General features: G+C 37.4%; 1 long non-coding RNA gene and 1 other non-coding gene across 3 annotated transcripts in view; one reads left to right on the top strand and one right to left on the bottom strand.

The window, feature by feature from the left end:
* Positions 1-9,997, bottom strand: part of LOC132027727 (uncharacterized) — a 33,279-nt gene extending 23,282 nt beyond the window's left edge. For both annotated transcript variants that reach the window (XR_009407177.1, XR_009407178.1), the window contains exons 1-2: positions 9,843-9,997; positions 8,936-9,081 (exon numbers count right to left, since the gene is read on the bottom strand). This is a non-coding gene — a long non-coding RNA (uncharacterized LOC132027727). The remainder of the gene's footprint in view (positions 1-8,935; positions 9,082-9,842) is intronic.
* A 4,579-nt stretch (positions 9,998-14,576) lies between these two features.
* LOC132029010 (small nucleolar RNA SNORA62/SNORA6 family) lies at positions 14,577-14,729 on the top strand. The gene has a single exon (XR_009407649.1). It is a non-coding gene; the product is annotated as a small nucleolar RNA SNORA62/SNORA6 family (small nucleolar RNA).
* The last annotated feature ends 818 nt before the right edge of the window (positions 14,730-15,547 follow it).

The raw sequence follows: 15,547 nt of genomic DNA, 5'->3' as shown, positions 1-15,547 counted from the left end.
GAGCAGAGGGGCTCAGGCCTTCAGGAACACGGCCTCTCTGGATGAACACGAACTGTGGGCACAGGTCATAATGTTTTACAGGGAGATAGAGAGAGAGGGATGTTTTATTTGCTTAGTCTGCAGTAATAAAGTCCCACAATAAAGTAATAATAATATTCTGTTGTAATAAACAACAGAAATGTCTTGTCTCAGTTCTCGAGGCTAGAAGTCCCAGATCAAGGTGTTGCCAGGGTTATTCCTTCTGAAGTTTCCCTCTTTGGCTCTGGATGGCCATCATCTCACTGAGTCTTCATATGGACTTCCCTCTGTACATATTTTTGTGTCCTAATCTCCTCTCCTAATATGGACACCAGTCAGACTGGATTAGGTGCCACCCAAATATGCTCATTTTAACTTAATTATCTCTTTAAAGATGCTATCTACAAAAGCGGTCATGTGATACGATCCTGGGAGGTAGGACTTCAACATAGGAATTGAGGGGGATGAAATTCAACTCATGACAATCCTTAATTCATAAAGTATCTCTATTAAGACATGCAGAGTTTTAGAGTATAAAACAAGCTAAGTTGCAGGACCCAATCGCACCCACAAGCATACCCACGTGAGGGATGTCCGAGAAGCTTGGTCTGTTGGGCGTCTGACAGTTGGTTTTGGCTCAGGTCATGATCTCAAGGTTGTGAGATTGAGCACTGAGTCCAGTTCTCCCTCAGAGGAGAGGGTGTTTGAGAGGCTCTCTCCACTATCCCCCTCTTTCAAACGAATAAATAAATAAAATTTAAGCATATCAAACTCTAGGATATCTCTAGATATCCTAGAGAATATAAAGACAGGTACAACTGAGAAAGCAGTGTTTATCCCTGCCACATTGGCCTGCTTCCAAAAGCAAGCCATGTTCAACTTTCATATTTTGCTTTTGTATAAACCAGTTATCCTACCTGGAGACGGCCTACCTCTGAAACACAAGTTACCAAACTAAACCTACCCTTTCTAATCGGGCTGCTTAGAAAGCAACATCTTTAACATATCTATTACAGTAAAGCTTATCTTTAAACAAAGCATAAATGGACCATGTCCTCCTGTATTTGTCTTCCTTTTGTGCCATCTTTTTCTACGATAAAATGTAGTATTTCCCGATCTTACCTTGGTTCAACTTAAACATAAATCAAAAAATAACATCCATTAGTTGCTTTTTATAACAGAGCAGGTAAGGCACATTTATATTGTCTATGAAACTTACATCGGTAGCAACATGAACAAAACACATCTTCCAGAGTCTGGTCGGGTGATGGATTCCAAACTCTGGGAAATTTTCCACAGGCATTTCAAGGAGGTTAGTTTCTCAATGTAGCTGATAACGATTCCTTCCCCCTGAATGACTGCCGTTAACTACTGTCAATTTAATACTCAGTTTACCGTAATAAACTACTCAACAGAAAGTAACCATTCAAATCAGAAATTTTGGTAACTTGAAAGCTAATAAATTGTTCTGTCAGAGTTTCTAATCACATACTATTTTCAACTAAGGATCTGTCATCACTGAGTTTCATCATAAAGTTAACTATATGCATCTAGAAAGTACAGCTGCCCCCAGTCTGAGGACTAAGGACAGCATCTATGCCTTTGCTTTTAAATGATCCTCCCCATGAACATGTTGCCTCTTATGAGAAACACAGTTCCTTGGTTTTTGCCACAGCCTGTGGTTTTACTACTTTCCTTGTGTTCCTCTCTCCTCCGTTTCTGAAGATTCTAACCATTTGTAGGTCCTGCTGCATGTGGTAACACAAACTCCATTTGCAATAGCAACTGAATTTCCTCTGATAGGCAGACATTCACCTACATCTTCCTATTACCCACCTTTCTCGGCGCCCCCCCCACCCCGCTTCAAAGCTTAAATTTGCCAGGTTGAAATGTTAACTTTCAGTTTAATAAAACCACTATTGTTCACAAGGGAGAAACATTTTTTTTTAATTTCTTTTGAGGGTAAAAATCTATAATTAAGAAGACCTCAGGGTATCAAGAAAAGGCATGTTTTTTAGGTAGAATAGATCTGACAGTGAGAAATATTGTTCTCTGATTCCAAGCATACATGGCCCTCTATATGATGACTTCCCAGTCTCATAAAGTTTAATTACCATCCAGCTCTGCATCTAAATCCTGGCGAACCATCTCACTATTTCAGGTGAGGGGAGTTACTTCTATTTAATGAGATACATTATAGGACCAATGGGAAATGCCATGAGTATCAGACCTTTCCTTATCATTTTGTTTAAGAGTGGGTTTCTTGGCTAGTAGCAAGATTGTGAGGTAAGTTCTAAGGAACTTTTGTTTTTACTGACGGTGTATATGTAAATATAAACATGACTATAAGCATAAATATATTTGTTTTTGACTGAGGTTGGTGAGAAGAAGAAATATGTTCTGCAAAATGCAGAAAGCTTTAAATCTTCAAATACAGCATGGAGGGGCTCCTGGGTGCCTCAGTAAGTTAAGTGTCTAATGTTGGCCCAAGTCCCAATCTCAGGGTCTTGGGATAGAGCACCATGTCAGGTTCTGCGCTGCGTGGGGAATCAGCTCCCTCTGACCCTCCCCCGCACTGGTGTGTGTGTTCTCTCTCTCTCCGGAATAAAATCTTTAAAAAACCATATTTATATGTAGGTAGCATGGAAATACTCAAATAGAGGAAAATATACCGTTTTTGGAAAGGAATATTCAGAGATGGAGATAATGCTGATAGTTTACCAAATGTGTTCACATGTAAATAAGAATAATGGAAATACAAAAGTTATCTCATCTGGATACTTGGTGCTAGCCACACTTCCCTCAGTCCGTGGACGTATTGCCAACATTTGATAAGGTCCTATTTGGTCTTACCTCAAATGTAAACAAGCAGTTTTTATCAGGGATCATGTAGGTTTGCCAACAATATAATATCTAGTCAATTTAAATGTAATTAAAACCAAACATTAGTATAAAAATGAAGAAAATCTGCATTATAGCTTAAGATAACAGTTTAAGTATATTTATGTAACAAAGTTTCTCTTTATCTCAAGCATATAGCAATACTATTATGAGAAGTGAGGCCGACTTTTATCCTATCATGAATCATAGTGGTTTCTTTACTCTTCTAATGGTTGCATTTAGAAATATACAAGGAAATTGGCGATGAGGTTTTCAGAAGAATACAGGATAATGTTACTTTCATTCAGCAGAAGGGATTTTAGTGTTTCAAATTATGGCTATTTCCTAAAGACATTTTTTTTCTGTCAACTACTTTTAGGAGATAAGAATATTTCATAATTAATTCCCAGCTGTTTCTTGTTATGCTTCTAGTAATATATTTCTGTAATTTAACAGATTGGAGGTAGTGTTACAAAATAAATGTAATCCACATTTTCTATTTGTCAAAGCCTTCTCTTTAGAAACATAAAACATTCTGAAATTGGAAGTTTGTAAATTACACTAAAATAAATAATTACTGTTTGGAAAGTTCCGTGTCCTTGACTCCATGCTAGTTTCTCTGAAAGATACACATAAATATAACATGGTTTCAACTTGAAGCTTAAGGAAAATATAAACTTTCAGGGTGAAGAACAAGTATATATATTAATAAGCACAAAGCAGAATTCAATGTGCATTACAAGGACCTTTGTGTACATTATAAAAGGAATAGTATTTGAATTACTTTTTAAAGAATGAATAAGATTTTGATAGGTAGACATGTGAAAAAGAAAGCATTTCAGATGGAAAAAAAAGCATATTTAAGTGGGCAAATATTCAGAGGCTAGAAAGTTTGAGTCACTATTAGTAAAACACATTTATTCCATTTGTATAGATTACACAAATGCTGTTAAAGTGTAACCAGCTCTAAGACAGAGAAAGCGTGGGGGTGCCAGGACACAGGGAATTTTGAAAATTTAAGACTATGGAATATGGAATGAGTGAATGGGGCAATGGAAATGCTTAAGAGATTTACTTAGGGAAGATTGATTTCGCAATGCCACAATTTATAGAAGGTGTGTAGGTAAAGTGATGATCAAGATTAAAGGCAGTACTTGGACATCATTTCAGTAAGCTTACAATTGCATTAAATGCAGAGATGGAGAGAAGAAAATGATTGTAAACAAAACAAATCAAAGCAAAACAAATGCACTCTGCAAATAGAGAAGTACAAATGCAATTGCTGAAAAGATTTAGATGAAAAAAGAAGAAGACCAAGATAACTAAAAATCTCATATTTAGCTTTTGAGAGATTTACGGTCCATTACTGAGAGTTGTCAAAAGCGTGGTTTGGAGTTCACATCTCAGGGAGTCTCGTAAATAGGCTGTAATTATCAATTTCAGCCCCACAGTTCTGAATGACTGTTGCAATATTTAATGACATCAATAAACTCATAATGTCATTACCTGAACGACTTTGATGAAAATTCAAGTGAGATTTACTTATATCCTAAAATTGATATTGGGTCTATGGGAATTAAAATAGCTTCTTGATATGATGTAGTTTAAAACAATTTAAATTATATTTTCAATTAACAACTTGTGAGTTTCTTTGTTTTACTCTTATCTATGCTTTATTCTCTATGCTTATTTTCCGAATATGAGCTACATAGTTCCAGCTAACACAACACAACACAACACACACACACTTTATGAGAGTAAGAGATGATAACACCAATATGTATAAATAAAAGCGGTGTTTTAATATTACCAAATTCCAGCCTGGCAACATTCTCTACTAGTTTTGATTGGAGCAGACACATATGTTTCACGTTGTTTTTGTCATTTTCCTTTGTGTTTAGGGACAAAGTAAAATGATTCTTACTGCTGAACTGCAGTTAACTAGGGGCTCAATGGGGTAAGATTAGAAAGTCTAATTTTCCATCCAAATTTTTCATAAAGGTTTATTTCATTTCAAACCAGAGGAAGATGGGAAATGAGTTCCTCTATTTTGTGTGACTAGGAGAAAATTTATGGCTCTGCCAGTATTGCCAAGGTCCTATCCATGCCATTGATTTATAAACCCATGTGGTCGTCTAAATAGTGGGCTTCTCAGCCTCTCATAAAGCCGTTACTCGCAACACCCAGGACCACAGCCCAAAGCAGCTCTTGTTAGAGCATGGGGTGGGAGCTGTAATTAGAACATGGCTGTGTCCTGTGAACTCCATAAGGATCCCTACGTTTTACCTAAATCTTCTGTCTCTTTCACTCTCTCTCTCTCTTTCAGATCAACTATTTCCTTCAATCCAAATCTCACAGACATTCTTTGGCAAAACTATTCTCAGCTTTTAACATGGGAGCTTTAAATCAGATTTTTAAATAATGTTTGTTTTGTTGACTTTTCAAGAAGAATTAGAGAATGTTTCCAAAGAGTGTTTATGCCCTTAGTTTGCCTGACTGTTAGGATACGTGAGGTGGAGGGGGAAGTATTTGCCACAGAGAGATTAATTGTGTTGATACCCACAGCACAGTCTTTCCCTAGGTTTAAATGTATTAATTATTTAGACTAATACTAGCTCCTACAACAAACAAAACCACAAATTTCAGTAGCTTAACAATACATTTTATTTCTAATGTACATAAAATCTAAAATATGTATTTCTCTTACATCTTGTGGATCTGCTGTCTTCAACAGGTAGTCTCCAAGGTACATTCGTGCACTAAGGTTACCATAGCAAATGACTGGGTAGCTTTAAATAACATAAATTTATATTCTCATAGTTCTGGAGGTTAGAAGTCTGAACTCAGGTGTTATCAGGACTGTGCTCTCTCTTACCGTCTCTGAAGGCTGTAGATGCCTTTCTAGCTTCTGGTGATTTCTGGCACTTCTAGGTGTTCCTTGCCTATAAGCAGATCTCTTCAGTCTCTCCCTCTGCCGTCACACAGTGTTCCTCCTGTATGTCTCCGAGTTTAAAGTTTCTTATTCTGACCAGGACCCCCGTCCTTATATAAAGATACTAGTCGTTTTGGATGAATAGACCACTCTAATCTACGAGGATCTCATCAGGACATGATTACATCTACAATAACCTTATTTCCAAATTAGGTCATGTTTTCAAGGACTTGAAATTTGAGGTAAATGGTTCAAACCTTACACAAGTCATAAGGATGAGCTACATTAATCTACAGGAAGGTAAAATACACGGAATATCAGAGCTCAGAGAATGCTAAATGGACTGGGCCTCTAGCTGATGTCTATCTGTGCTGTTCCAGAAATAGCTACATGAATCCATTCAAATCTCCAGAGACTGGTATCAATGGGACAGGTGTGTCGCCAGGTGGTAAAGATGCAAAGAGGTAAACCTGTTTGGTTTCTGAGCAGGTAGTCAGTATGTGTCACACTTTGTTCCTCCTTTTTTTTTTTTTTTCTGTCTTTTCTAATTTAAGATAAACCAAAATAAGACACAACTTGGGAAAAGTGAATGAAGCTAAGAACAAGAAAAAATATTTTTTGTCGTCTTTTTTTGTTTGTTTCCAATTCATCAGAAAGGAGATAATATTATTAGAATCTTCTTGGTTATAAGATTGGAATAAATACCACTGTATTCATTGAAAAAGAAAACACTATAGAAATAAAAGCAATTGATACGCGATATATCTCTTGATATATCTATTGTAAAAAAATTACCAAATTTATCATATTTCTCTCAGACATAGATATCTATATAGAGAGACCTCTCTATATAGATATCTATTCCACACCCAGTGTGGAGCCCAATGTGGGGTTTGAAGTTATGACCCTAAGATAAGACTTGAGCTGAGATCAAGAGTCAGATGCTTATGGACTAAGCCATCCACGGACCCCCTCAGATATCTGTTTTTTAATAAATAAAAATTGTGGACAAATTTAAGTAAGCGTGTTTTCTTCTTCAGATCCTTTACTACCTCCTCTAGAAAAATCTATTCTTTTTTTAAAAAATTATTTATTTATTCATTTATTTGTCAGAGAGAGAGAGAAGACAGTGAGGGAGAGAGCGCGAGAGAGGGAGTGGCAGGGAGACAGAGAAGCCCCTCTGAGCAAGGGGCCAAATGCTGGACTTGATCCCGAGACTCTGGGATCATGACCTGAGCCGAAGGCAGACGTTTAACAAACAGAGCCACCCAGGTGTCCCTAAAAGCTATTCATGTGTAACTGATATATATAATTATTTTTACTTTGTTTATTAAATAAAGTTCCGTCTAATTACTTTGGAGGTGCAATACAATTTTGCTCAGAACAAAAGCTATAAATATTTACTTGGTTCTTTTATTAAGTCCAGTGTATTAAGTTGCAACTTAAATACAGTCAGTCCCCACCTCCACCCCCCCATCCGCAGTATGAAGTTTGACAAGTTTTAGCAAATACATGCAGTCATTTAACCGCTACCACCACCAGGATGCAGAACATTTCCATAACCATAAAAACATTCTGGTGTTTCTTTGAGGTCACTCCTCTAGCCCCAGCCCCAGCTCCTAGAAAACAATTACCTAATTTCTACCTCTATAGTTTTATCTTTCTCACGTAAATGGCATTGTACAGTATATATACCTTAAGACTTCTTTTCCTTAGCATAAATCATTGGAGATTTATCTGTACTGTTGCACATACCCGTAGTCATTCCTTTTACGACTAAGTATTCTAGTGCATGGCGGTACCACAGTTTGGGAATTAATGTTACTAATTATTAATAATTAATATCAATATTCTTTTTTATTTTCCTTCTGTTCTGTAAATGCAAAAATTTCAAATACACCAATTTTGGGGAGGGGAAAGCAAAAGATCCTATGTGCTCCCAGAAGAAATTTTGAGTGGTGTTTGTAAGTCAATGGCCATCTTAAATCTGGAAGTGTCCTTAACTTGTGCACTGGAAGCAACAAATTTATTCCTTGATATTCTACAGCATGTCCCCTCTCATTAAACTGAGATTTCTCATCAAAGATAAACATCAGTGTATGCAGTAAACCCACACAGTTCAAACCAGTAGTAGGTAATGTTTTGACCAGTATGTTTTAATTCTCAGCGTCCCCAGTCTGAAACTGACAAAACCAAGGAAACTTTTGGGCTGTGTGAACAGCCTCAGGGCTGCTGAGGCTGGAGAGTCTGGGCACTCAGGAACCACACAGCCAGCTACTTAAGGAGCCTTTGTAAAGTCAAAGCCTGGGACTCATTGAAGAGCCTCTGGCAATGACTCCGGATAGCACCATGCAAAGAATGGATTTTACTTCCTCTTCACAAAAATAGAAAAGCTGTGCACTAATTTGACATTTCATACAGATACCTTTATTTTGGAATGTTAAATCAATGATGCAGGAATCAAGCAGATAAAGCAATAGATTATGATTTGCTGCTGCCTGTTTAGAATTATTTTAATCTTGTGGCTAACAGAGTAATTTATATCTATATATGGATCTCTTGACACATTGATGTACTTGTATGAAAAATCAATAGAAATATCACAGATTGCCTACAGATGCACTCATCTTGTTTTAGAACAGGTTTGTTTGCCTTCTGTTTTTCAGTATTAGTTTAAAAAAATGAAGTTATTACAGTGAGAAAAAAGACACATGAAATTAATGATTTGAAGTTAATACATACTGGCTTCCTCCAAATCAATTTCATTACTGTGGGGTAAAATACATAACCAGAGAATATTACAAATTTCACTTTTGGTATGCAAGCTAAATACACAAAGCCAGCCCCCAGAAGTTCTGAGACATAACCTAACATATATGAAGAACATTTAATACTGGGCCCATGCAATGAGCTTTCTGAGGGCTATACTGATAGGCGCTGTGTATTACACATAAGTAAACTGCGTGCAAAGCTATTCTACATGTCATATGCATTTCTTTGTGAGGTTTCCCCCCACTTTCTTATTTTTAGTTTTTTTTTCTCTTCAATGACATCCATAGACATTGCTTATATCATTTCTCTATTAAAGTTTATAAATGGGGGTACCTGGATGGCTCAGTCTGTTAAGCCTCTGCCTTCCACTCAGGTCATGATTTCAGGGTCCTGGGATTGAGTCCTGCATTGGGTTCCCTGTTCAGCAGTGAATCTGCTTCTCCCTCTCCCTCTGCTTCTCCCTCTGCTGTGTTTTCTCTCTGTGTGTCCAATAAGTAAATAAAATCTTTAAAAATAAATAAATGAAGTTCAGACTCATCAGAACAATGTTTTGTCTGAGGAAATAAACTTGCTACAATAGTAATAATACCCATCTTCTCGATCTTATACCTTTGACTAGTGCTGGTCAAGGCTGAATCATGAGGTTTGATTTTGTTGCCTGAGCCTATTCTTTTAATATTTATTTTTGTTCCCTGTGTCACCTAAACTCCCTTGCACAACCTAGTACCCTGAGGGTCAGCATCTACATTTAAATAATTTTTCATAGTCTTAATATCAAGTTACTCTCAATATAAACTGTAGAAGTAGATAATTATGAAAATTTCAGTATGAAATATTGCCTTCATTTTAATATGGAGGAAAAAATTTGACTTTTAAAATTTCCAGAGTTGGAGGTTTTGAAAGTGAGAACATGTCATAGACTGAAGTTCTCTGATACCATATAATTGTCTCTGTCTCCTTACAAAAGCAATCTTAGCCTAGCCTTCACAAAATATATTTTTATTCCATGTATAACAAAACATCACCAAACCCCCAGATACTCTTTCAAGTATATGACATCAATCGAAATACGTCTTACTTGCTTATGTTTTAAGTCGTAGAATTCTGTTTATAATAGAAATATTCCAAGGAGAAGCATCCGGGAAAAAAAAAGAAAAAGAAAAACTGCTTCTTTCATGTGGCATTTGATCACATAAACTATTTTAAGAAAAATGCCAACAAACTCTCATCCTGTACTTACTGTCGAACGCATTCACAAAGATTCTCCAGGTTTGTGGGATAAAGTCATTTCTCAAAAACAGAAGTAAGCCTCTTAACGCTATAATTTTCCCAGTAGTAACTTAAGAGAAGTGGTTGGTACCCTGGCACCTGACTCTGCTAGCGCGACCTGAAAGACAGAGCAGCGTCAGATGGACGCGGCGGAGCGCTGGTTGAGCATGTGAAACACGGCTATGTGTACTTTTAAGGGTGAACTTTAAATAACAGGAAACGCTGGCAAGCTGCTCTGTAGTGGCTCTGTTTCGGGGAAATGGTTGTACCATCTGCAAAGCTAAACTGAAATGACAAGCCTTGGAGGCAGAGAGTAAATGTTCAATCCATTTGGCAGATAAATCAGGTCATGGGTTCGTTTATTTAGCTCCAGTTTCCCGTAAACAATATACAAGCAGAAGTGATGAACCATTGCTTAACTCAGCTGCATCTTCCATTTGAGGTTTTATCGAGGCTCCAGCTTCCAAGGGTCTACATTCTCCCACTCCATCTCTTTGTTATGTTCGTCTCTGCCACGGCTGCCAGTGGATTGGGGGAGTTTAGATAGCATGATTTATTGGAACAACACATCTTCTGTCGTCAGAGAATAACCGAACCTTCACCATTCCAAAACTTGCCGAGCCATATTTCTGTAATAGAAGGAGACGTGTAAAGAAAAAAATATATATATAAAGCATGCTTTTCACATTTCCAAAAAGATCATAGGGGACATACATTTAATCACGGGAGAAATGTACTTTCCTAGCATTTCATGGCCATGTGCGCCCAGCAGTCTCAAACAGCCCTAGATGCCCTGAGCAGCTAATCACTGAGGGGCAGTGGCCACACATCTCTTCTGCCTTTGATCCTTGAGCAGAATTGCACATTGTGTTGGTGAATGTAAGGAAATGCTAGGTTCCAGTTCTGCTTGACTTCTGAACTCCCTGTTAGTCTAGACAGCAGAGGCATATTTTCATTTTCAATGTTGATGAGAGAATGTGAACTGCATTTTACCTTTATTCTCTGTGAAGGTCAAGGTGCAAATATGGTCGAATACTAAGATTTAAGTCCTTTTTTCAGTTTCCTGTGAACCAAAGCAACACACTCAGTTTAACAACTTAATTAAAATTGGTCTTTTTGTCTTCATACTATCAGAATATTTTGTATTCACAGAATTGTTAAAAAGTAATTTCTTAATAGAGGCAGAAAGACTTTGTTACTCCCATTGGAGAAATGTTAACAACAACAACAAAAAAATGTGTTATTCAGTTATAACACTGCTATTCAGTGTTAGTCATGTAACAGGATGGGTACAGGATATTTTAAAAGAATATACTTCTCTTTTTCTATAACTGCCTAATTTTTTCATATTTTTTCAAAATCGAATAATATCAGGCCATAATAAGACCTGTAAAATTCTCAACTTTTTGCTATGTTTTGCCAAATTTGAATAGTAAAATATACCCTGCAATAGGTAGGTTCAATTCACACACACACACACACACACACATACAGTTTTGTCTTATACATTGATTAGTATTATATAATGTTTGGAATTACATAATATTTTAAATATTATTTTTGCATTATATATACACGTATAATACTTTGAAGACATTTTGAAGACTTGATTCACTATGAAATCAATAAAATGATTTGTTGAATCTAGCACAGTAAGACCTTATATGAGAAAAATGTATATATCTAGTTATTCTTCAGTTTTAATCTAGTGAAAAATGTTGATCCAAGTACAATTAATATAGTTGATTCTATACTGGTACAGGTTAATTTTCTTTTCTGTTTCCATCACCCTTTTATGGTATGTCCTAAGCTGATTCTAGTGGACTCTTAGCTGTTTCCTCTCGATTCCCCTTCAGGACCAAAGCGTTTATTATTCAGTACTGGTAAAGCTGCTGCAGGCTGTCCTCAGGAATCTTCTCCAAGGTGTGCCCTCTGCTGAAGAAGGTGGTCATGCCCAAGTTAATGCATCCCTCCAGGGGCCAGCCCACATGTAGTAACAGCCTAATGGATGGGAGGCCATAAACCCTGCCCCTTCTTCCAACTGCCAGGGAACTCCAATGAGTTCACTGGGTGGTCGAGGGCTTTCGTGTGATGTCACTGAAGCTCTGATTTCTTCCTGCCATACCCTATTTCCTCCTTCCCTCAAGAATTGTTGAAGCTGAGAATACTATTGTGTAAGTTAGCCACACTCCTATCTATCCATTCAAGAGCCTGACCTGCCAGAGGTCGTAACAGGATGGATTCAAAAAGTAGATGCTGGGGCGCCTGGATGGCTCAGTGGGTTAAAGCCTCTGCCTTCGGCTCAGGTCATGATCCCAGGGTCCTAGGATCGAGCCCCGCATCGGGCTCTCTGCTCTGCGGGGACCCTGCTTCCTCCTCTCTCTGCCTGCCTCCCTGCCTGCTTGTGATTTCTCTCTCTGTCAAATAAATAAAGTCTTAAAAAAAAAAAAGTAGATGCTACAGTGTGATGTTGGGGTTGGACTGCTCAGCATTGCCACTGCCCAGTTGGCCATGAGGACCTCATCACTGGCAGTATGTGGCCATGAGAGTCTCTGGCAGATTGAAGTACAGTTGCTCAACTTTCATTAATGGTGGACTGGGATTAGATGCCTATAGAATGAAATACACTCATGGATGTAATAAGAGATGCAGTTGAAAAGATAACAATTATAATGTAATGGAACTGGATGATTCTTATTTAGGGTAATTAATTATGATTCAATAAAAATGTGCAAAAGTCAGTGGCCACCTTTTCAGAATATGAAGAAGCTCTCATTCGCTGAAGGTGCAAAGAAAGCTGAAGAGACAACATAGAGCTTAATCATAAGAGCTCCAAATAAGGATGTATTCTCAAATTAGGCAAGGGCACTATGTTGAGTCCAGGACTATGATAGAAAAAATGGGATGCTGATTCAGAGGATGGTGACATCTGGATTGATGCCTTTAAACATTGTGTATCCCCAAATCCATCCTACTGAGGGATGGTGAAGGGCTTCCCTGAAGGTGACGGAGATAGCCTTACCTTGCAATAAAACAATAGTCCCCTCAATATTTGTATCCATATTTCTTTGTGTGGTCATAACATACCAGGGTTAGAGAAGCTCTAGAACTTTCTAGGAGAAAAAAGAAGACTATATGCAGAAGTCTTGTAACTTCTGTGCAACAGGAGACTGGTGAGTGTATATGGGACTGGATCCTGAGGTTGCTGGATCAAGTAGGAAAAATGAGTTTGGACAAGGAATTGTTTATCAAATTAGAAATACTCTCACAGGGTAGGATCTAAAGTCCTGGCAAGAACAATAGAAGAAAGGGTCAAAGATTTTGAGAATTAGATATGATGGAGTTTTTATTCTGTAAAAAGCTAAGAAGCCCACTTGGTGACTACAGTCCCCAGAATATAGTCCCCAGAATGGGACATAGGATATTATTAACCAAAGCAATCAGGCTGCACTATTGGTAGAAACTCAGTACTACTGGAAAACTCACTGATGGTTGTTGTCTATGGGCAGATGTGATGGTAGAAGATCCTGTATAGAAATGAGGATCCCCATAGCAAGGGGGTTGAAAAGATGATCAGAAGTCATCTTCTGTTAAAAAAAAAAAAAAATGATGAACCTTTGCCCAATTGCCAGTCCCGGACCAGTTTTTAAATGTAAAACCCATTTTGTGAGGGAGTGTCATTGTTCCAAGGCAGAAGATGCTGCAACATCAGAGCAAGTATATATTTATAAAGTGCCGCAGTCTTTCCTCAAAGGGATCTATGGTGATTTACTTGAGTATTGGTACAGAGAGGGAGAGATAATATCCAGATATTTTAAGGATAATTAAACAAAGTGTAAAGATGATACTGATTCTCTGGGATTCAGAGCCTCACCATGAATCCCCTATTAGAGCGGGGGTATGTGGAGGACAAGAAATGAAGTCCTGATACTAGTCCACTCAGCAGAGTCTTCTACTGGGATCATGGATACACCAGTGATCATATGTCTACCTGTCAGTGAGTTGCTGGAATGCACTTCCTAGGGAGTTGGCAGCATTCCCTTGATGTTTGGGGTCTACAGAGCAAGAGTTTCTCATTAGAAAATACTGAGTTAAAGCCCCTGAAACTCTTCCCCACACTCTGAGAAAGATGGTAATAAAAGACATTGGCATATCCCACTTCAGTATCAGGCACTAGCATCACCCTGAGTTAGTTATCTGTTTCCCCACTGAAGGATTGTGCACAAACTATTACATCTGTCTGGAAGTCTCTTTCTTGCCATTTCATCTCACAAAGTCCTACTAATATTTCAAACTGAGTCCGGTCCTCATTTCCTTCCAAAGCTATCTTAGATTGTTTTAATTAGGCCAAATCCCCCTTTCCATGCTATCACAATATCACATCATTTTTCTCTGTGGGATTTGTCTTTACACACATGTTTATTTGATTAGTGTGCATTCTTATACACTAGAATTGCAATTTTATCTCAGAATCTAAGACAGAGTCAATAAATACTGTGATGCATGACTTGGTTATATCTAGTCTTCCTACAATTTGAACACAGGGAATTCTACGTTGTTGTGAAATTTGAGATATCTTATAGAAAAAGATGCTTATCTTGTACATCACAAACTTAGAGATTTCACAGTACTTTCTTAGGAGAAAAAACTATTATTATATCCATCTTCAAAACAGGAAAGAGAAATGGACTTAAAGTCATCTGAGGCTACATGTTGTTAAATGCTGGATTCGAGGCGGCTGGCTGGCTGAGGGGCTACAAGTGTGGACGGTGTGCTGTGTGAAGGGCCAGCCTTTCACTAACACCGCAAGGGACTCTATCCCAATGAGTGGAGTTTGATAGTAATTTTTGCTACAAGTAATACAAACAAAACAAAAAACCAGAAAAAGAACAGCAAAAATCATATTAGGAACTAAGTAGCTTCTGGGAAAATTTTAATACAAGTAAAAAAATCAATATTATATAAAAGTTTATAGTAAGGATAAATGTATGAATGAATAAATGGGTAAATATAATATGCCTAATATTCTGGTAGAAATTCATGTGTGTTTCTCTCTGGTAGAAATTCATGTGTATTCTTTACGAAAAGAATAATGTGTAATTTCTACCTTAAGAAGGTAGGTGTGTTGCTCTAGGAAGGATTTTGAGGAGGAAACAACATCCTGACTGATATATACAAACGGAATAGAGAGCCAGGGAAATTATTTATTTAGCACAAGGTACAGTTTGAATTGTTTTACATACATGATCTTATTTATTATACATAACTCTGTAAACTAAATCCCATACTCCTACTTTAGAGAGACAGACAGTGGAGAAGGAATTAATATTTATTACTGTGTAACAGGTATTGTACCAGCTTTATATATGTTCTTGATTAATACTCAGAATATGCAGGAGTGTAGGTCTGATTATTGATGTTTTACATATGAAAAAGCACAAGTTAAAGAGAATATTTAATTCGTTGAAGGTCCCAGACCCCAAATAATAGTTCAGATAGAATTTGAACCTAAGCTTGTTTGTTCCTGCCATGTAACGTGACAAAGGTCCCTTTAGGGTCAGAGAAAATCTGAATTTAAGGATTTATAAACAAACTTGGCAGAACATCAGGCCTTTATTAAACACATTATTCTATCTGCTGTACACAAGACCCCGTGTGTAGAGAAGCTTTTTTCTA

The sequence above is a fragment of the Mustela nigripes genome, chromosome 12, assembly GCF_022355385.1.
Source record: "Mustela nigripes isolate SB6536 chromosome 12, MUSNIG.SB6536, whole genome shotgun sequence".
Lineage (NCBI taxonomy): Eukaryota > Metazoa > Chordata > Mammalia > Carnivora > Mustelidae > Mustela > Mustela nigripes.
The sequence above is the reverse complement of the archived record's forward strand: the minus strand, read 5'-3'. Positions and strand labels throughout refer to the sequence as shown.